At 37.7% G+C, this 22,202-nt stretch overlaps 1 long non-coding RNA gene across 1 annotated transcript in view; it reads right to left on the minus strand.

Annotated features, from left to right (window-relative positions):
• The window catches only part of LOC123951927, a 359,215-nt gene extending 337,922 nt beyond the window's left edge, over positions 1-21,293 (minus strand). The window contains exon 1 of the long non-coding RNA XR_006820537.1: positions 21,183-21,293. This is a non-coding gene — a long non-coding RNA (uncharacterized LOC123951927). The remainder of the gene's footprint in view (positions 1-21,182) is intronic.
• Between the last annotated feature and the right edge of the window lie 909 nt (positions 21,294-22,202).

Here is a 22,202-nt window from a genome sequence, read left to right on the forward strand (position 1 = left end):
CTTAGCCCTTTAAAAACAATAAAGAGTAATCACATTCTGAAAGAATAGCATATCTAAATTTAGAATGTATAGTGCAAATGAAATAACTGAGAGGATCAACACATGTTAGGAACAGTATAAAATGCAGCTTGAACTAATAAGGGTTTGGATCTATTTAGTTATGCTAAATTGAAATTTATCTACAAAGTGAACTCTGGTTTCCTAAGACTATGGTTTAGATGCATTAAATGTTTAAGCACATCTCGCACTTAAATCATACTCCTGTGGCTTAAGGGTACTGATGCTCGTGTGCGCATGCACAAAACAGTGAAGTTAGGAACCGCAGGTACACATTTATATTTTTAAATCAAATTTAAAATTGTGAAAAGTAACTTTTCTATAAATATTTCTCTAATTTCTATCTTTTGCTGTTGTTGCTTCCCTCTCTCAATTATGGAAACTTAAGTGCATTTGTTACCAACTTCAGGCATAGAAACCTACTCTCAGACTCACTGGTGTAGCCCAAGGTTGCCAAAACCTTGTTTAAAAATAGATTATCCTGGGCGCCTGGGTGGCTTAATGGGTTGAGCCTCTGCCTTCGGCTCGGGTCATGATCTCAGGTTCCTGGGATCAAGGCCCACATGGGGCTCTCTGCTTGGCAGGGAGCCTGCTTCCCCCTCTCTCTTTGCCTGCCTCTCTGCCTACTTGTGACCTCTTTTTCTCTGTCAAATAAATAAATAAATAACCTTTAAAAAAAATAGATTATCCTGATGGTGATGCGACCTTGCTTTTATGCACATCACAACATAAAACACGCTCATCTTTCTTGCGGCATGTGTGTGTTTGGGATGGAAAGTCCTCTAGAACAGGTCATTTCCTGTCACAATCACTTACATTTTGGCTTAGTCAGAGCACTAACATTTGCTTCACAGACCCTCTCCTTTACCAGCTCAACTGCCAGCTGAATGCAGTTCTTTTAGAAAATGCTGAGTTTCCTCAGAGAGACCCAGTGGTGACTTACCTGATTGCTCTTACAGCCGGAATAATGTGTGGTGGGATTCTTATAGGCCACATCATGGCACCAGACAAGCAACTAGCAGTCACTGCTGTCCCTAGAAAACCACAGTGACAAAGCACTGTCTTTGTGGGACCGTGTCAGAATGAATTCCGGTTATCAGTTCCTGCCTCAGATACTCACGATTCCTCATTTCACTCCTTGAACCTAAACTTCACTATAATGTGATGATTTGACGAAGAAGAAAGAAAGCATCCCCACATGAATGGCATCCTGGGCTTACACACAAATATCTTTGGTTACTAGAGCTTTGCCTTCACATTGGAATAACTTCTCCTACCTCTAACATTTCACCAGCACTCACTGAAAGGTTGATACACTGAAAAGATGGCATCTCCTTCTCTGTGCAGCCTTTTGCCAGCCTCTCCAAAATTGCCATGCTGTATTATATAATACTTCCGTAGCTAGATTCCAAGAATTCTATAAGCTGTAATTTAATCCTAGGGAAACCAGAGGATATTAAATGATCTAAACTGTCTTAGCCAGAAATCTCTGATTTGGCTGCCCTTTGAAGTTTGTATCTGAAACTTTTTGATGTCTTAATATTGTTTTAGAAATTAGGGGGGAGAGTTGACTTTGTAAATCATTTTAGGATTGCAAAAATGACATTATGATGATGAATGGCATAAAGCTTTAAAAAAGTTCCTCTGAATATTAAATTAATCTCAAACCAAGGCTGTCTAACATTAGCTCCTGGTAACTTAGAGATCTTGTGGCATTCCAGATGCTCTATGAAACAGAAATATTCTGTTTTTATTATGAGCACCTTTCCACATCTGCAATTCTGTTATACAATAAAGTCTTGTTCTTTTGTTGCAAGATTGCCCTGGTTCATTTTTTTATTATTAATTTAAACCATGTGGGTAAAGGGTAATCCAGTAAGCCATAGGATTTCAGATCAGAGCTTTCATACAATCACATGTAACACCAAACATCTGGATATTTAGATGGATAGGGATAGGAAAAAAATTAAAAGAACCAAAGCATTGTCTGAATGAATAGATATTAATTGTGTATAATTTTATACACTTTGAATATAACATATTCTTAGCATACCTACTATAAACAGTGGCCAGATTATAATAGAAATTAAAAATCATAACCCAATTGCATCAGCCACATATAAATACATAATAACAAAATAGCTTTCAGTAAAAAGACCTTAAAATTATTATAAATTGCTTAAGTAACCTAGAATCACTTTTATTGTATCTAAAAGCAAGTTTAACAATCCACTTAAAGAGAACCTAATATACAGTTTTCTTGGAGCTCTAAGTCACAAGGTTGTCTATTTAACATAAAACCTGTCTCAGAAACATTTTCCCTCCAAGGCACATTACTAATTATACACAATAATTAATATTTACCTTCGTCTATTTTTTGCCAATCTCTGTACTTTTCATAACCCTACTTTCATAAGGGTTTTGATAAAAAAAAGAAGTCATGATGATGTACCATTGGAAAAAAAATCTTCTTTCAAATTTTTTTTCAAGGTACCTAAAACTTAGGAAAAATAAATAATATAAAGGATATTTTTAAGAATCTTACTAATGAATTATTCTCTCCTGTGGTTTACAAGTCTGTTTAAAGCAAAGCAAGGAGGTACACTTAAGAAGCAAAACTTGTCATGCTCAGTAAAATACTAGATTAATATTGTTTGTATTAAAATAAGACCAAGAATAGTAAAATGTCCTATTTGGTACCAAAGAGGGAGGCATAATAAAGTTAAAGCTAAAAATCATATAGAATTATATAAAGTGCCTATTGCAGTCCAGATCAATTTATTTCCAATGCATGATGCAGACACCAAGGCAGCTCTTCTAGGTTTGCCTGAATGGATGTTATTTGCATTCTGTAATCCAGATGCTGTGTATTTTACTGCATTTGCCAGGTGCGGACATTCAAAAGTAAAAAACCTAAAGATCAAAGAAACAAAGCCTGATCTTGTTGAAATGTTTAGCCACAAGTCATTCATACAAGTAGAGACTTTTTGTTTCATGAGGTGTTTACATCCTTTGTTGTTAAAGCTATTTATTACCTTTGAAAACAGTTCACCTTCCTTTTTGGAATACTATAGAGTATGATAAGGTCTTAATGTGTGTTAAGAGAACATCCATGTTTGCAAGGGCAACCACCACCACTATTACTGCAAAAATAAATTCAATCTTTTGGGTTACAATATAAAAACAGGTCAATGTCTTAACAAAGAGGGAACTCAGGCCCATTAAGTAATATGTGATAAATATGGAAACAACAAGGCTAAAATACATTGAGGAGGGGGGAGTTCTAAAACTCAACTAGCTCCAAAGGTAGTTAACAAGAGGGTGCTGAAGCCACAGGTTATAATTTCTGCAGCAGCATGCTCTTTTTCTCCTGAGAGGTCTCAACAGAGTTGACCCTCTAAATTCAGCATCTCTTAACTCCTCAATTCAACAAGTATTTACTGAGTACCTGCTTTCTGTATACCAAGCAATGTATACACCAGTGAAAACAAGCTCCCTCGAGGATCTTACAACCTACTGGAAGAGACAGATATTTTTTCAGTAGCATAGGAAAAGCAGGTGTTAGACTGAGCAAAGTTCAGGCACAAATATTAAGGAATGATCTAACCTTTTAGTCCATCTAAGCAGACTTCCCAGAGTGATTTCTATTGCCAGATTAAAAAAATAAAGATTACACATCAGTCAGTGAAGGGGTTAGGGGTGAGGGACCCTGGCAGGAGGAAAAGATGGGCAACTTCCCAGAGATGGGGCAAGGCAATAAATATATGTAACCACACGCAGAAAATGAAGACTCTAAGACAAGCAATGGGGAGAGGTAACATATGAAAAGAAAAAAAAAAAAAAAAAAAAGCAAACCTCCAGATCATGAAGAATTATATTTCTTTTTTCATTTCTACTATCCCAGGAAGGGAACGTCATCTCAACTCACCCTGTACTGTTCCTTACTCAGCTCAACCTTAGGTAAGAAATTCTTAGGTATCATCTGAGAACTATACAGTCCTCCACTTCCTGGTCCAAAATACACAATATACATTCTTCCAAAATACAGACTTATTCTATTTTAAATGAAAGAAATACACAGAGAACACCTTACACTAGCATTCAAATATTTACTACTTACTCAAGAAAATATGTATTTTTTTTAATCTTTAAGACAATTGCAAATAGCAAGGGGGAAGGACAGGGATTCCACTGGACCCACTGCTCAAAAATAGAGAAACTGTGAACTTAATCTCACTGTAAACAAGCTTTCTACCTGTTACCTTTTATTTCCATTGTTATTATTTATATGGTGATAAGATTAATATTAAAAATATGGCACTGGGCATCAAACATCTAATATCTGCCATACACTCCCCTGAGGTTTTCATGAATTTTCTATTTGTTCTTCACAATAAAGACTTATAAACTAATTACAATCATTGTCCTCATTTTACAGAGTAAGATACTGAGTGCCAGTGATCTAAGTGGATCACAGGTCTGATAAGTACAGTTCTAGGACTCAAAAGGAGGACAGTGGAAAGTAAACAAATATGCAATGGTAAATTTTCACATATTCTTTTTTTTTAAAAGATTTTATTTATTCATTTGACAGAGAGAGAGAGAGAACACAAGTGGGCAGAGTAGCAGGCAGAGGGAGAGGGAGAAGAAAGCTCTCTGCTGAGCAGGGGGCTTGACATGGGACTTAATCCCAGGATCCTGGGATCATGACCTGAGCAGAAGATAGATGCTTAACAACTGAGCTATCCAGGCACCCCAGTTTTCACATATTCTGATAGTACACACACAGTCCCAGGTAGATAAATGAATAAAGTTCATCTCACTAAACAAAAATTTCCCAGGTCTATAGGGTCCCACAGAGAAATGTTCACTGTTCTCTGGGGGATGATGAAAGAACTCCTAAGAGATACACACTCTCTGGCATAATAAGAATAGAATCATTCTCAGGCTCAACAAATTCATCCATGGTTGCAAATACATTTGTCTCTTTTTCTTTCTGGGCTTCTTTCACCAATAGGTCACTACAAAAATTAGCTGCAAACTCAGTCCAATCCTTGAACATTCAGCAACTTATTATTTCCTGCTTTTTGTCTGAGTTATCATAGATAGAAATAAACTATTTTAGTAAAAAGAGAGTCCATATGACCACATTGACACATTTTATTTTAAATAAAATTACCCGTAACACCCCATAAACCTGAGCAACAATTTGGAGATCAGGTGTTCCTAATATCTAGTACTGAATGTTAATCACTTTCAAAACTTAATGGCTTAAAATAATTATTATTTCACATTGTTCTGTGAGCTGACTGAGTTCAGCTGAAGTGGTTCTTGTTTGGGGCCTCTCATTTGACTACAGTTAGAGAGTGGCTGGGGCTGGATTATCTCAAAGCTTCTTCACCCACGTGTCGTGTCTGGTGCCTATGCTGAAACGGTTGGAATAGCTAGGGGCTAACTAGACATCCATCTGGCTCTCCATGTGGCCAGCTGAGCTTCTTCATAGCATGATTCTCCTGGCACGGTCAGCCTTTTTACACGGAAGGTGACTGCACTCACATTGAGCATGCCAGGACGTTATAATGAGAAACTACCAGTTTCTTAAAAGCTAGACTTGGAAAGAGACACAAGGTCACAATGTCATACTGTCCCGATCAAAACAGTTACCGAGCTCACTTAGATTCCAGAGGTGGGGATGAGATCCTACCCCTCAATGAAAGAAAGGTCAAGTAATTTGTGACCACCTTTAATCTATGATACTAAATTCTTTGCTGGAAATAAAGCCTTAATCTCTTTATATTCTTATTTTTAATTAATCCATTAAGATCTTAAAATTTATTTTTTAAAATGTTAACTTCCTAAATGTCTAAAAGGAGAAAAACAAAAAGTATTGAAATGCAATATGCTTAATCACTGTTCATAGGAATAAAGTAATTTATATTCTCTTAGAATTTTAAGTTTGAATTAGCTTATAACTAGCACATATGGTTGACAAGGGGTTCAAACGCACTTATTTGTGTTAGTCTCTAGTCTGAAAATTTGATGGATGCTGTTATTTGGGGATTATAACTTCAATTCAATTCAGAAGAACTGGCAAAGATGCCAAGATTCAAGATCAGCGGGGAGAAAACGGCAATTCTTTCATAGTACTTAAAACTATTTTGGAAAAGTAAGAATTTATGATAGACTGCATAGCAAATAATGTGCTCCTTTTGAATGATTTTATAATGATATTAACAATTTTCATACACTTCCATAGGAGAATTTTTCTTTCCATAAGTATTTTTTAATGACTATTTAAACAATACTTGATATTCACACAGAATTCGAACCATGCTATAATGGCTTGATTCACTTCATTAGTAAGTCTGTGGGAAAACCAGTGGCCCCTTAATTTGGGACTAAAAAGTTTCTTCCTATAGCCTTTAATTTAAATTCCCAGGGAGAAACATAGGATATGACTCTTTAAAGTTACATATATGAAGTTAGGTTATCTCAATCCAGTTTTAACAGCACCGTTGTTATGCTAAATGAAATTTATGATCCAATCCACAAGAGACACTGTGCAAAGACTGTTGACAATAAGACACAGGAGCCCTATGAGTCCACCACTGGGAAAGAAGACAGATAAAGTGTATATATACATACTACAAACTACTGTGTCACAATAGAGAACATATTGAATAAATATTTTAAAAGTAACATAGATCTTAAAATGTAATGTTGAATGGAAAAAGAAAATTATATCTATATAATGATAAAAATTTATGTAACTAAAAATCCACACAACAGTATATGTATAGTCTTTGCAAGAACAAATACAAACACAAGGATATACCTTAAACATTCTATGATTGCTCAAAGGGTGAAGACAGAGGAGGGAAACTGCAGACAAAATGGGGTAAATGACTTTTTTAAGTGAACAAACAGAGAAACTCTGTACTGGCTAATAACATGATTTACTACAAGCTCAGTAGTTATGCTTGATTTAGTCTTTTTCACCAAATAAAACAAGTTATGACCCAATTACTATCATCTAGTTTTAAGTTACAAATGATTAGATATTACAGATTCCATTCTATAGATGGATTAAATACTACTACTTATTGGTCATATTGAACAAAGGAAACTATTAGAACATCATTGTATATAAAAATCATATTAAAATAATTTTTAATATGGAACCAAAGGGGAGCCTGCGAGAATCTATCATGTTCTATTCACACCTTCCGAGCCCAAGTTAATGGGCTCTTTAAAGCATAGTTTAAAGGTTGGCCTATGTCCAAACAATTGCTTTAAGAGATTGACCATAAAGATACATTAAGTTAGAGAGGATTCTCGGAATAGTGCAATAGTAAGCACCAGAAATCTGTCTCCCCACCTAGACTACAATAGCACTAGCAAAATCTGTCTGGTGCAACTATTTTGGGACTCTGGAGACCAAAGAGGGTTTGTAATCTTTAAGAGAAGGCTTGCGAGGTCAATTGCGGTTAATTTTGGTCAATTTCAGCTCTTGGCACAATCGCAGCAACCTGGTGCCTACTTTCCAGTCACATAACAGGCAGCCATACAGGCATTCCAGGGACAGCTTGCACACAGTTTCTAAAAACCACAGTAGTTAAAAGGACCCTGTCTTCCAAAAATCAGGGATCTGTATTCTGATTACTGGCTGCTGCTTCTACTCACAAAGACACAGACAAAGAGGCAGGTGACCATTTCTGCTGTATCTCCCCCCACTACTGTAAGCCCTTGCCCTATAAAACTCTTAGAAGAAAACATAGGGGGAAAGCTTCATGATATTAGATTTGGCAGTTATTTCTTGGATATGACACAAAGGTACAGGCAACTAAAGAAAAAACAGACAAATTGCACTTCATGGAAATTTAAAAATTATGTACATCAGAAGACATTATCAGGAGATTAAAAAAAGAAACCCACAAAATGGGATATAATATTTGCAGACCATATATCTAATAATTGATTAATATCCAGAATATATAGGTAACTCCTAAAACTCAACAACAAAAACCCAATTTGAAAACCAGGGAAAGGACTTAAATAGACATTCCTCTACAGCAGATATACAAATGGCCTATAAGCACATGAAAAGCTGATCAACTTCGTTAATCATTATGGAAATATAAATGAAAATTACAATGAGATACCACCTCATACACCTTAAGATGGCTACTATTAAAAAAAATAACAAGTGTTGACAAGAATGTGAAGAAATTTTGAACCCTTGTGCACAGCAGGTGGAAATGTATAGTTGCTGTGGAAAGCAGTATGGTAGTTCCTCAAAAAGTTTAAAATAGAATTACTATATGACCCAGCAATTCCACTCTGGGTATATATCCAAAAGAATTGAAACCAAGGTCTTTAATGCTTTCATTAAATGAAAATGAAATATTCATTTCATTTGTACATCCCCATTCATAGCAGCATTACTTAAAGTAGCTTAAACATGAAGGCAACTCAAGTATCCATCAATGGATGAATAGATAGATAAAATGTAGTACATACAGACAGTAGAGTATTTTTCAGCTTCAAACAGGAAGGAAATTCTGACATGCTACAAGATGGATGAACCTTGAGAACACTATGCTGAGTGAAATAAACCAGTCACAAAAGACAAATACTATATGATTCCACTTAAATGAAGTATTCAGAGTAGTCAAAATCAAAGAGACACAGGGGCGCCTGGGTGGCTCAGTGGTTTAAGCCTCTGCCTTCGGCTCAGGTCATGATCTCAGGGTCCTGGGATCAAGCCCCGCATCGGGCTCTCTGCTCAGTGGGGAGCCTGTTTCTCCCTCTCTCTCTGCTTGCCTCTCTGCCTACTTGTGACCTCTCTCTCTGTCAAATAAATAAATAAAATGTTAAAAAAAAAGAAAAATATTAAAAAGAAAAAATCAAAGAGTAGAATGAAGTTGCCATGAGGAGAGGGAGGGGAGAATAGGGATTTATTGTTCAATGGGTATAGTGTTTCAATTTTACAAGATGAAACAAGTTCTAAAGCTAGATAGTGATGATCCTTGCACAATGTGAATTTATTTAATACCAGTACAGTTAAAATGGCTGAGATGGTAAATTTCACATTATGTATATTTTACCACAGAAAGCGGCAGGGCGGGGTGGGAGAAGAGGCAGGCTCATAGCAATCACAGATCTATTACAACTCTTGAAATATAGCTAAACACACACCAGTTTCTTGATTGAAGCCAGACCAGTTGCCTGAGAGTGATTTACCATAGCTATTGGCTTTGCCTTCTGGCCCGTGTTTAGAGCTGAATAACTTTCTGTCTGCTTCATGTCTATAGAAGGTTGAAGACCCACAGACCTCTTTTCATTTTAAGGCGACTCTACTCTTAATGTTCTAGTATATGTTCTTTAAAAGCCAGGTGGGTTTCTTGCCTATCAAATTATAATCCATACCACACTGCATATGAATGAGCTAAAGCCAAATCACCAAGGAAAGGTAAAGCATATTTATGACATAGCTGGATAGGTGTGAGAATTTATGTTAAAATTGAAACTCCATAATGTAGCCAATAATAAAGCTTTTATACATTTTTCTAACATGGACCTATATGCAGAAGATTTTAATTGTTGTTGATAGCATTATGTAAATTGGCTATAAATCTAAAGGGATTTTGAAGAACATCTTGTTGATATTGATAAATTCAGAGTTAATTTTACATTTTGCAATATTCTTGAATTCAACATTGTCACAAGAGTTATCACAAGAGTTAGTGAATTTATTTAACTTAGACACAAGTTTAAAACTGATGTTTTTCGGGGCACCTGGGTGGCTCAGTGGGTTAAGCCGCTGCCTTCGGCTCAGGTCATGATCTCAGGGTCCTGGGATCGAATCCCACATCGGGCTCTCTGCTTAACGGAGAGCCTGCTTCCCTTCCTCTCTCTGCCTGCCTCTCTTGTGATTTCTCTCTGTCAAATAAATAAATAAAATCTTTAAAAAAAAAACTGATGTTTTTCCTTTAAGTTCATATCAATTCCTCTAAAAACTATGAACCAGTTTTATCAATATGAATGTAAATGCTAAAGGAAAATGACTTGTGTTTTTAATTAAGTTTTTGGAAAACTTTAAAGTGTATTTTAAACAATTTGGGTATATAAATCTTCTTTTTCAACTGGAAGTTTTCTAAAATTTAAATACAGATCAAGTCTATCCAGTGAAAATTTAGTGTCCAACTTGAGATGTGCTAGAAGTATAAAATCTACACTGGATTTTAAATACTTAATACTTAAACACTTAGAGGATTGGAAAGTATCTCATTAATAATGCTTCTATTGACTAACTGTTGAAATGATAATAATTTGTTAGACTGTATTAAATACAACATATCATCAAAACTAATTTCACCTATTTAATTTTACATGTGGTTATGTGTCAATTTCAATTTTTTTTTTTTTTTTTTTGAGATCCAAATTTACTCTCCACTACCTGCTCTGTAAGCATAGACTGGAGTCTTTTTTTTTTTTTTTAAAGATTTTGTTTATTTATTTATTTGAGAGAGAGAGCACAAGTGGGGAGAAGAGGGAGAAGCAGGGAGTGCCCCGATGAGCAGGGAGCCCAATGTGGAACTCAATCCCAGGACCCTGGGACCATGACCTGAGCAGAAGGCAGACACTTAACTGACTGAGCCACGCAGGCGCCCTGGACTGGATTCTTAAAGCATTTTGCCTTTACAGTCCATGTGCTTCCAAATTTTGTCTGAGGGTGTTAGACACTGCAGGATAAAAGGAACTCCTCTTCTTGATTCCGAATGCTGAGCTTTTGGTGTTTATCTTGCTCTTGTGTAACAGTATCGGTGTTTGTGGACATCTGGTGGTACACTATTCCAGCCAAATTTCTAGAGTACACAATCCCTCAGCAACCTCAACCTTGGAGTAGTGCCCCCCCTGCTAAGGTTACCCTTCTTTGAGTACTCTCCCTCAGCTCTAGGGTACCTTTTATAGTTTTCCTTACATTGTCATAGCTACTCTTCTTTCTTAGCTCAATAATTCTTTATATTAAACTTTCCCTGCTTTAATTACCATGTGACTTATGTCTCCTGATTGGACTTAAACTGTTATAGGGTATAGGCACAGAATATTTTTAATAACATACATGGCTTGTGTTATATTTATTTTAGGTAGTGTTGCTGTAGAGCATACAACTAGAGAAGGCAGGGGGAGAGAAAGTAGCAGAAAGTTCTGAAAACAATGATTTAAATTTTTAAATTACATTTAAATGAAATTAAGAATTAAAAAATAATTTCAAGCTTCAAAAGACAAATGAAGTGCTTAAATTGAAACTTCAAAATGGTACTGAAATATGAATCTACCTATTAAGATTCAAAGATTTTGATGGAAAAAGTCTGGAAGTCTTACCTGAGAAGTCACAGTATTTAGCTCACTAAAAGGAAGTTTAAGCCATACCTCAACTGAAGAGAAGAATGGAGAGGAAGAGATAGATATGAAAAAAGTGGGGGGGGGGGTAAACTGGGAAGTTTTTATACAAAATAGATACCTTTGGAAAAGGGCAAAGTTATGTCAAAAATGATACCAATTTGTACAATTAAACCATGGCCAAAATAAATATGAATATCTGAAAAAAATGGTTTACCCCTTACAAACTTCTAGTCCAGGTCTCAATTAGCAAAAATGAGCACAAATTAAACCACAAAATAAAACCACATTTTAACCTTTTAATGTGAATTTAAGTAAGCAACAAATATTCAGATATAAACAATCTACTGCTTAGAAGTCTGTGATACTCCTTAGAAAAAAGGAGTAATCGTTATTGCCTATTAAGAACTGCCCCACCAAATGCAAGTTGGTGCAGCCACTTTGGAGAACAGTGTGGAGATTCCTCAAGAAATTAAAAATAGAGCTACCCTATGCCCTGCAATTGCACTACTGGATCTTTACCCCAAAGATACAGATGTAGTGAGAAGAAGGGCCATCTGTACCCCAATGTTCACAGCAGCAATGGCCACAGTCGCCAAACTGTGGAAAGAGCTAAGATGCCCTTCAACAGACGAGAGGATAAAGAAGATATGGTCCATATATACAATGGAGTATTATGCCTCCATCAGAAAGGATGAATACCCAACTTTTGTATCAACATGGACGGGACTGGAGGAGATGATGTTGAGTGAAATAAGTCAAGCAGAGAGAGTCAATTATCATATGGTTTCACTCACTTATGGAGCATAAGAAATAACATGGAGGACATTAGGAGAAGGAAAGGAAAAGTGAATTGGGATAAATCAGAGGGGGAGATGAAGCATGAGAGACTGTGGACTCTGAGAAACAAACTGAGGGTTTTGGAGGGGAGAGGAGTAGGGGAGTGGTGAGCCTGGTGGTGGATATCAAGGAGGGCACGTATTGCATAGAGCACTGGGTGTGGTGCATAAACAATGAATCTTAGAAACTGAAAAAATTTTTAAAAAATTTAAAAAAAGAACTGCCCCACTGAACTGTTTAAAGTTAGGCGGAATCTCACTGACTGTTCAGACAATACGTAATACTGTCTATATAAGCAATGTTATAATCATATTGACTTCATGTTCCTTGGGAGACATATCTAATACTATTTCTTAGTCAAAAAATCCTAATTAATTTTGTTCTGTGTGGTCTAAAAGTGCATTTAGAGATTTCAACATAAAAACTGAATATCTTCAGAACATGAGATGAAGACCATCATATCAATCAATAACAATAGTCAGCAAAGAAACAGAAGGAAATTTTACAAGAATGTAAATTCCACAGCACTCCAACTATAATTTCAGTCATGCAAGGACCAGAATATTAAGCCATCAAAAAAATAATCCATAAGAAAACTGCTGATTCCATGTTTTTTGTACTGAATAAAGTCCTAAAATTATGTTTCAGAAAGTTTGTTTAGTATTATGTAACTACTTTGGTTATGTGGTTTTCATATTTTTTAGTCTATTTACCAAAACCACTGGTCCTACATTTAATTGCTCATCACACAGAAAGGCTTCCTAAGCTTCTGAAATAATAGAATCACACAAAATTTCATCAAAGTTTAAGATGAGAATTTCATTAAGTTACATATAGATGATAAATGTAATCAAGATTTTTTTTAAAAGCATGCTCTGTGTGATCCACTAAAAACCTAATTTAAAATTATGATATAAAGGTCTTTTCCAGAATTACCAAAATCATTTAAGGCAATTACAAACTGGATTTCACAATGCTCTACCCACATTCAATGTTACATACATAATTTAAACAATAGTGTACCAAGCAATCTCAATGAGTTGCTGGTGGCACAAAATCAGGACACTGATTTCAAGAAATGCATAATGGGACATCATGGGCCAGAATTCTAAGCTGATAAGACAACTTTAAAAAATATATATTTTATTTATTTATTTGTCAGAAAGAGAGAGAGAGCACAAGCAGAAGGAGTGGCAGGCAGAGGAAAAAGCAGGCTCCCTACGGAGCAAAGAGCCTAACGTGGACCCTGGGATCATGGCCTGAGCCACAGGCAGATGCCTAACAGAATGAGCCACCCAGGGGTCCCTGATAAAACAACTTTTAAGGTTTTTGGGAATTCCAAATCTATACCTCAGGAACCCAGATCTATTCTCAAGCCACTAACAGCCACATTGTTCAAACCCACTGGTCTGTGATTCTCACTTTTGGGGTGTGTACCATCAGTCTTCCGAGTAATCACACCTCCCATCAACTCTGGAAAGTTAACAAAGTAGCTCAAGGAGAGTTTTGCTTATTAGAGATACTCTATTACATGTACACATGTGGGTTTTGTAACTTTTTTTTTGTAAAAGCTTTACTGAAGTATAACTGACATATAATAACACTGCACGTATTTAAACACAATTTAGCAAGATTTCACATAGCTGTACATCTCTGTAAAACTACCACTGCAATCAAAATAATAAGCATATCTATCACCACCAAGTTTCATATTGTTTTCCAAGTCCTCCCTCCCAACCACATACCCTCATTCACTAGCCAACACTGACCTGCATCAGTTATTATAGATAAGTTTGTATTTTCCAGAAATTTATATAAGTGGAATCATAATATATGTACTCTTTTTTGTTCTGTGTTTGCTAACTCAGATAATTATTTTAAGATCCATCATGTTATAGTGTGTATCAATAATCCATTCCTTTTTTTTTTTTTTGAAGATTTTATTTATTTGACAGACGAGATCTCAAGTAGGCAGAGAGGCAGGCAGAGAGAGAGGAGGAAGCAGGCTCCCTACCGAGCAGAGAGCCCAATGAGGGGGCTCGATCCCAGGACCCTGGGATCATGACCTGAGCCGAAGGCAGAGGATTTAACCCACTGAGCCACCCAGGCGCCCCAATAATCCATTCCTTTTTATTACCGAGTAGTATTCCATTGTTTAGATATACCACTGTTTGTTTATCCATTAATCTGTTGATGGACATGTGGATTTTTCCACTTTGGGGTTATTAAAATAAAGCTGCTATGAATATTCATGTGCAATTCCTATGCTTTCATTTCTTTTGGGTAAAACCCTAAGAGTGAATAGTTGACTCATATGGTAAGCATATGTTTAACTTTCTAAGAAACTGCTAAATTGTTTTACAAAATAGTCATATCATTTTACATTCCAAATGGCAGAATATAAGAGTTTCAGTTTCTCTAAAGTTTCAACTTTTTAAAAAAATTTTTTTATTTTTTATTAACATATAATATATTATTAGCCCCAGGGTAAAGTTTCATCTTTTTTATTTACCCATTCTGACAGGTATATAGTATCTTATTGGGGTTTTAATTTATATTTCCTTATTGATTAATGATGTTGAGCCTCTTGGTTTTCCATCACAAATATATTTGCTTTATTAAAGTGTTTGTCCAAATTTTTCCTAGGTTTTTATTGTGTGGTTTGTTTTCTTACAATTGAGTTCTGAAAGTATTTTTAATATATTCTAACTATACTTCCTATGTGTTCAGATATGTAACTTGTAAATAGTTTCTCCTAGCCCTGTGGCTTGTCTTTTCCTTCTCTTAAGAATGCCTTTTGAAAAATCAAAGGTTTTCATTTTGATTAAGTCCGATTTATCAATTTAGTATTTTTATGAATCATGTTTCTGCAGTCAAATCTCAGAAATTTTTGGATAACTAAAGATTACAAATATTTTCTCTTACTTTTTTCTAGAAGTCTTGCAGTTTTAGGTTTTACATTCAAGCATAAAATCCATTTTGAGGAGCATTTTATTTCTCTAAATACACATAAATTAACTATGTTCATGAAGAAATACATGTGGATAGGTCGGTGGCCAAAGTTACAAGCATAGGTTATGTGATACAGAAAGATTTTGAGGATTGTTTTTTTTTTTTTTTTAAAGATTTTTTTTTATTTATTTATTTGATAGACAGAAATCACAAGTAGGCAGAGAGGCAGGCAGAGAGAGGAGGGAGGCAGACTCCCTGCTGAGCAGAGAGCCCGATGTGGGGCTCGATCCCAGTACCCTGGGATCATGATCTGAGCTGAAGGCAGAGGCTTTAACCCACTGAGCCACCCAGGCGCCCCTTGAGGATTGTTTTAAAGTCCAGCACCTGGGGTACCTGGGTGGCTCAGTGGGTTAGGCCTCTGCATTTGGCTCAGGTCATGATCTTGGGGTCCTGGGATGAAGCCCAGCATCAGGCTCTCTGCTCAGCAGGGAGCCTGCTTCCCCCTCTCTCTCTGCCTGCCTTCTTGTAATCTCTCTCTCTCTCTCTCTCTGTGTCAAATAAATAAATAAAATCTAAAAAAAAAATTAAATTAAATTAAATCCTACCACCTGAGATGTTTCACATGTTTTTTGTTCATTTTTTGTTTTAAATAGCAAATTCAGTCCTTATTGCTCCACCTTGCCCAAAAGTCCTCTACTATTTTTTTTTTTAATTTTAGTTATTTATTTGAAAGAGAGAGAGAGCACAAGCTGGGGGAGAGGCAGAGGGAGAGAGAAGCAGGCTTCCCGCTGAGCTGGGAGTCCAATTCGGGGCTCGATCCCAGGACCCTGAGATCATGACCCAAGCCAAAGGCAGACGCTTAACCTACGGAGCCACCCAGGTGCACCTACTCTTTCCTTTTTAAGAGAACTAACAATACAATATCTGTCATTATTTCCTACCTGAAGAACTAGAGGGAGGAAAAAAAACAGAAGGATGTGGTACCAGGAGTGTGGAGATTATCTCACATCAAAAGAGCTAGAGACTAACTGTGGCCTATCCCCAGAATTCGAAGAAGACCCAAGCATGTGCAGAATAAAGAGAAAAGGTAAGAGATGAGCCTGGAGAGGATGACAGAGATGAGATTAATGAAGACCTAAGTCATATAATGGATTTCTAATTCCCTCCTAAGAATAACTGAAGTCACTGAGAGGTTATAAACAGGATAGCTGTGATTAGATTTGCAATTTGAAAAGAATCACTTTTAGTTACAGAGTAAAAAATTACATGCATTATAGTGAGGTAAGATATTCAGAGACTATTTAGGAAATGTGAAACATTTGGAGTAAGTCAGGGGTATAGGATGAAAGGTTCAGAGTGCACTGTGACCAAAGGCAAAGAAAGCATATTCCTTACATGGTTAAGAGAGAGCATGTGAGGTTTAATGGTACATTAGAAGATAGAGGAGTACGGAGAGTTTTTAATGGTACAGGGAATAGAGTTCATATTATATGAATAAAAATTAAATATTGAGCAAACTGAAGATTTTGTGTTGAAGAGTATCAGAGAAGTTCTTTAGGTTGGTAATAATAAGGCGCATGGGTTAAAAGAGATGAGGGTGAATTTTAAGGACTTTGGAGATAACTGCAGGTATTGATTTAAAGCAATATGAGGTTTGCGCAGATGTGCTAAAATGGGGACTGAAATCAGAACAAAAATCTCTTCATCTAGTTTTAATGCCTCACAATTTATCCACAGTCACTCCATTAAGCCAACCCCATTTCTCAATTCTGTCATATTTATAGATGATTTTCTTATAAACTTAAAATATTACTCAGTCCTCAAAATGTTTTATGTATTTTAAGTATGTTTACTATACTACTTTATAATACCTTCTATATTATGCAAATCATTTCTGACTACATTTAGAATTATTTCAAGCCACATCATTCTGATTAAGTTTAGCATCTTAACTGTAAAAATCCTATCCATCTATTGATTTATACCCTAGCCTGTTTAAGCACTGAATAGATTAATGACAACAAAATGATTAATACTCAAATAAAGCAAATTAACATCTTCATGACTCTAATTATTTATCAATGAAGGCAAAATGATAAGAGACTGATGCATTTCCACTTTCCTTTACGGAGAATATTCTTAGGAAATCAAGCTCTGTGGCGAAGAAAATACATTGTGTACTAAAATCTGAAATTCAGTTTTACCTGTTTGATTCAAAAATTGCATTATAAAACAACTACTGATTTTTCCCTTCAGCCTAAATTACCATTATTGTTTTCAAAACCAAAAAGTTACATCACATCAACGAAACAAATGCTCAAGTTCAAGAAAATTATCACCACCGACTTAAAATTTATAAATGACAATTCAGTAACTATACAAGTGAATGTACATCCTTCAGTACACTGTGTGTGTATGATGACTGAAACTAGATTCCACTAAGAAATGATTCACCAGGGATGCCTGGGTGGCTTAGGTGGTTAAATGTCTGCCTTCTGCTCAGGTCATGATCCCCCATTCTGGGATCAAGCCCTGGGTTGGGCTCCCTGCTCAGGGTGGAGCCTGCTTCTCCTTCTGCCACTCCCCCTACTTGTACACACTTGCTTGCTCTCTCTCTCAAATAAATCGGGGCGGGGAGAGGGACTAAAAAGAAATGATTCACCATACCCCAGGAAGGCATTTAGAGGATGACCTGATACACAAACATAGCACATTAATCTGAGTATTAATCATGTCTTAGCCATAAAAGAGTGAAAGAAAACACACAGCAACAGTTGTGGTAACCAGGCCTTTAAGCATCAGATTCCCAACACTTGCAAGGTAGATAAGATGGAGGTAAAGAATTTTTTTTCGATTTAAGTGATACTTTGACCATTAACTTACAAAACTCAGAGAATCTTTGCTGTTCATAAAAGATGAATGGATAAAGACGTGGTAAATACGTACAATGGAATATCACTCAGGTGTAAAAAAAAAAAAAAAAAGAATGAGATCTTGCCATTTGTGACAATACAAAGAACCTAGAGGGTATTATGCCCAGTGAAATAAGCCAGAGAAAGAGAGCATATGATTTCTTACATGCGGAATCTATAACACAAAACAGACACAGAATCATAAACACAATAACAAACTGATGGTTGACAGAGGGGAAGGTTTGGGGGGATGGGCAAATAGGTGAAGGGGATTAAGAGGTACAAACTTCCAGTTATAAAATAAGTCACATGGATGAAAAGTACAGTGTGAGGAATAAAGTCAATAATATTGTAATTAATGTCATATAGCAACAGATGGTGACAACCACTTCTCATGGTGAGCATAGTGTAACATAGAGAACTGTCAAAGAGTTATGTTGTACACCTGAAACTAATATAACACTGAACTTCAACTACATTTCAAAAATAAAAATAAAAATATTAAACAAATGTTAGCCGTTATTATTATTAAAAGACCTATTCCAGGGCACCTGGGTGGTTCAGTGGGTCAAGCCCCTGCCTTCGGCTCAGGTCATGGTCTCAGGGTCCTGGGATCAAGCCCCGCATTGGGCTCTCTGCTTAGCAGGGAGCCTGCTTCCCCCCCACCACCTCTCTCGGCCTGCCTCTCTGCCTACTATCTCTATCAAATACATAAATAAAACCTTAAAAAAAAAAGACCTATTCCATTTTTTTAGTACAAAATCTATCTAACTTGACTTTAAGATGATCACATTTTTATATGTACAACTTACATAAAGTTTCAGAGGCTAACAGCTCAACACAAATATTCCAGTTGTGTTATTATGGATTCTAAATGCGTCTCGTCTTTCTTCTTGTTGATTGAACTATTCTATTAGGAAGCTAACTTTGATTAAACTCACATAACATGTGGTCAGAAAGAAAGTAAAATCAAAGTAAGACTTCACTATTTCGGCAATATTGCTTTCCTAATCCATGAATTCAACTGTAAGTGCATTAGAGTCACCTGGGGAATTCAAGTGCTGATTTAATTTTTCTGGGATATTATCACATTATCAATAGCTTTCAATCTACAGCAATTCTGAGACGTAGACAGGATCAAGAACCACTCTCAGGTTTAAGCCATGAACCAAAATCTTTAGCATATACAGCAATATGCTGGATAGGGCAACCTCTGTATACCATTAGATATTGTGATTCCATAACTCAAGGGTGGGTCCAGAAGTCTGTCTTTTAACTAGCAGGTCATTCTGAGATAGATCGTGTATAGATCAAGCCAGAATCACTGTCCTAAACGGGAAACAAGCTTCGTATTTTTCTGATACGTTTAAGGCCTGTCTTAAGCACAGATTCCCAGTCACAGAGGAAAAATAAGACACCAAATCAGATAGGAGAGGAAAATCAGAAGCAGGGTGACATGTGAATGCTCCAGCACTTTCATAACTTCCACACAATGTAATGAGCAGTTAAAAAGGAAGAAGAAGAAGAAGAAAATACCCAGGTGAGCTTCCATCTATGCAAGCTGTATCCACTAGGACTCTGATCCAATAAAATGTCATAGAATCTGCACCAGAAACTACTTCCCCTTGTGAAGTAAGATGGGGACTAAAGAGAGGCTTCATGCTCTTCCTAAATGCTAGTGTTTTCTTTGTATTACTGTTACTACAAAAAGTCTCAGTTGATTCCATCAAGACTCTAGTAGCATCCTATGAACTTTAGTTTTTCATAACTTTAAATAAGATTCTGAAGATGGCCTATTTTAAGATATAAATGTAGGACTGGGGCACCTGGGTGGCTCAGTGGGTTAAAGCCTCTGCCTTCGGGTCATGATCCCAGAGTCCTAGGATCGAGCCCCGCGTCGGGCTCTCTGCTCAGCAGGGAGCCTGCTTCCTCCTCTCTCTCTGTCTGCCTCTCTGCCTGCTTGTGATCCCTTTCTCTCTGTCAAATAAATAAATAAAATATTTTTTAAAAAAGATATAAATGTAGGACTTCATTCCACAATGATTCCAACATTCATTGAAATCGACCTTGTTAGAGAACGAAGACCCTAAAATGGAACATTCCAAATTAATATTGTACTAAAGTAAAAATAATCCACCGCTTTACTCGGGTATTACTCATAGCCTATCTTATCAGAAAAAGAGCTGCTCCTTCTGGGTATTCATGAAAAGTGAAACTGATTATTTAAATGCCAGAAAACGCCTTGGTCTGGACTGGGACATACTAAGAGAAATACTTAAGCTGGACTCGAACGCACACCTTGAATGAGAAAAGACACAGACAAGAGGTAAACACCAGATGCACAATATATAGTAAATTCTCAAAGTATTGTACCAGACGATGACCGCTCCCTCACTGCCCGCCAAGGTGGGCTTCCACATCACGGAAATGGGCCAGTCCTGGTCCGACTCCTTCCGGCAGGTGCTGCCGCCGCCGCCGCCGCCCACCACCACGCCTAAGGCCCCGTGGTCCCCCTGCTGCGCCGCCCCAGGCCGGCGCGCGCACGAGCAACCCGAACCCGCTTTCGCCCAGCGAGTTTGAGCACCGCAAAGCAGTGCCCATGGCGCCAGCACTTGCGTCCCCTGGAAGCTCCGTCACCTAGTCCCTGGAGCGGTGTCCCGGGAGGCTAGGAGGCGCTTCCCACGTTTGTCAGCGAGTCCCTATCCACCCTGTACCCCTCGGGCCCCCTGCCTGCTGCCCCCTGCTCCGCGGACTTGGCCGAGCACGCGGAGGGTTTGGGGTTCCCGCCGCGACTCGCAGACGACGCCTCAAGTCCCATCCCCCTGCTCACCCCGCCCACCATATGCATGAGGGACCCCGACGGCGCGGGGGTTCGCCACCACCACTGTGGCAGGCCTGACGAACAGAAGCCCTCCGCTGTAACCGGAAGTCCCTAGCCCGTCTCGGCCCTAGCACTTCCGCCCCCAAAGCCACCTGAAGACCACTGCCAAAATCCTGGGGCTGGCCGGTGAGTACCGAGCGAGTCGACCAGTCTGCGGCCAGACCGAGCCCGGTGAGTAGGGAGGTGGGTGTCCCTGTCCAGAAAGTCCTCAGTCCCAAAACGGCCTCGAGGCCCGGGTGGGTCGACAGCCCCGCCCAGCTCCTGTCTACCTCAACCTGGCTTACCTGCCCCGCGGGAGCTGCGCCTACGAAGCGGAGAAGGAGCTCTTCCACCCGCGCGCGCTTTGCTTTACGAGCGGCGCCAAGACCAAAGCGCGTAAGAGGGCATGCGCGGGCGTCCCGCTGCTGCTGCCCCCAGGGCGAGCCGCACTGGGGTTGGGATCTACAAAATATAAAAGTGGGTCACCCTTTTTGATTTTAATATCATAGTACCAGTCATATATTGGCCTAGCGGAAAGAGATATTGATCATGAGATCTGAGAGTCAATGAATAAAAATATGGTAAGAAGAGGAGAGCAAAATGGGAAGAAAGAAAAAAAGGCACAATATGGAACGCTGAAAAAGTCTAATGCCTTAGAGGCCCAACCATTATAATATTGGGTGTGTTTGGCGTGTTTTTTCACAGATGAGAGAAAGGGAATTGACAACGGCTAACAACATAAGATATTGCTCGCAGTGTTGTTACTTTATGCTAAGGGCAACGCTGAACCAGCTCACACTTTCCATATACTTTCCATAGCATGCCAAATTCAAACCTGATATCCAAACAAGGTCAAAGTTACCACACTGTGAGCTACAGTTAGAACAAAACAAACCATGAAAAAAAAAATTTAAGCTATGGAGTACAGATAATTGTCAGAAACTTTAAAAAATACTTGACCATTTTCCTTTTCTCCAGGATCTTAACAATCGAACTCTAGTATCTGATCTTCCCTGCTATCTTCAATTGTCTACCATATTATAACAGTACCTTGTAAAGAATTAAAAGAAGTTTATCATACACTTCCTAGTGGATTCCAACTGAAGATAACCAATCTGGAGATAATGGTCCCAAGAGCCACTTCAAAGTCAACTGGCCATAGAGAAGAATAACAG

This window comes from Meles meles, chromosome 10 (genome assembly GCF_922984935.1).
Source record: "Meles meles chromosome 10, mMelMel3.1 paternal haplotype, whole genome shotgun sequence".
NCBI classification, from domain to species: domain Eukaryota; kingdom Metazoa; phylum Chordata; class Mammalia; order Carnivora; family Mustelidae; genus Meles; species Meles meles.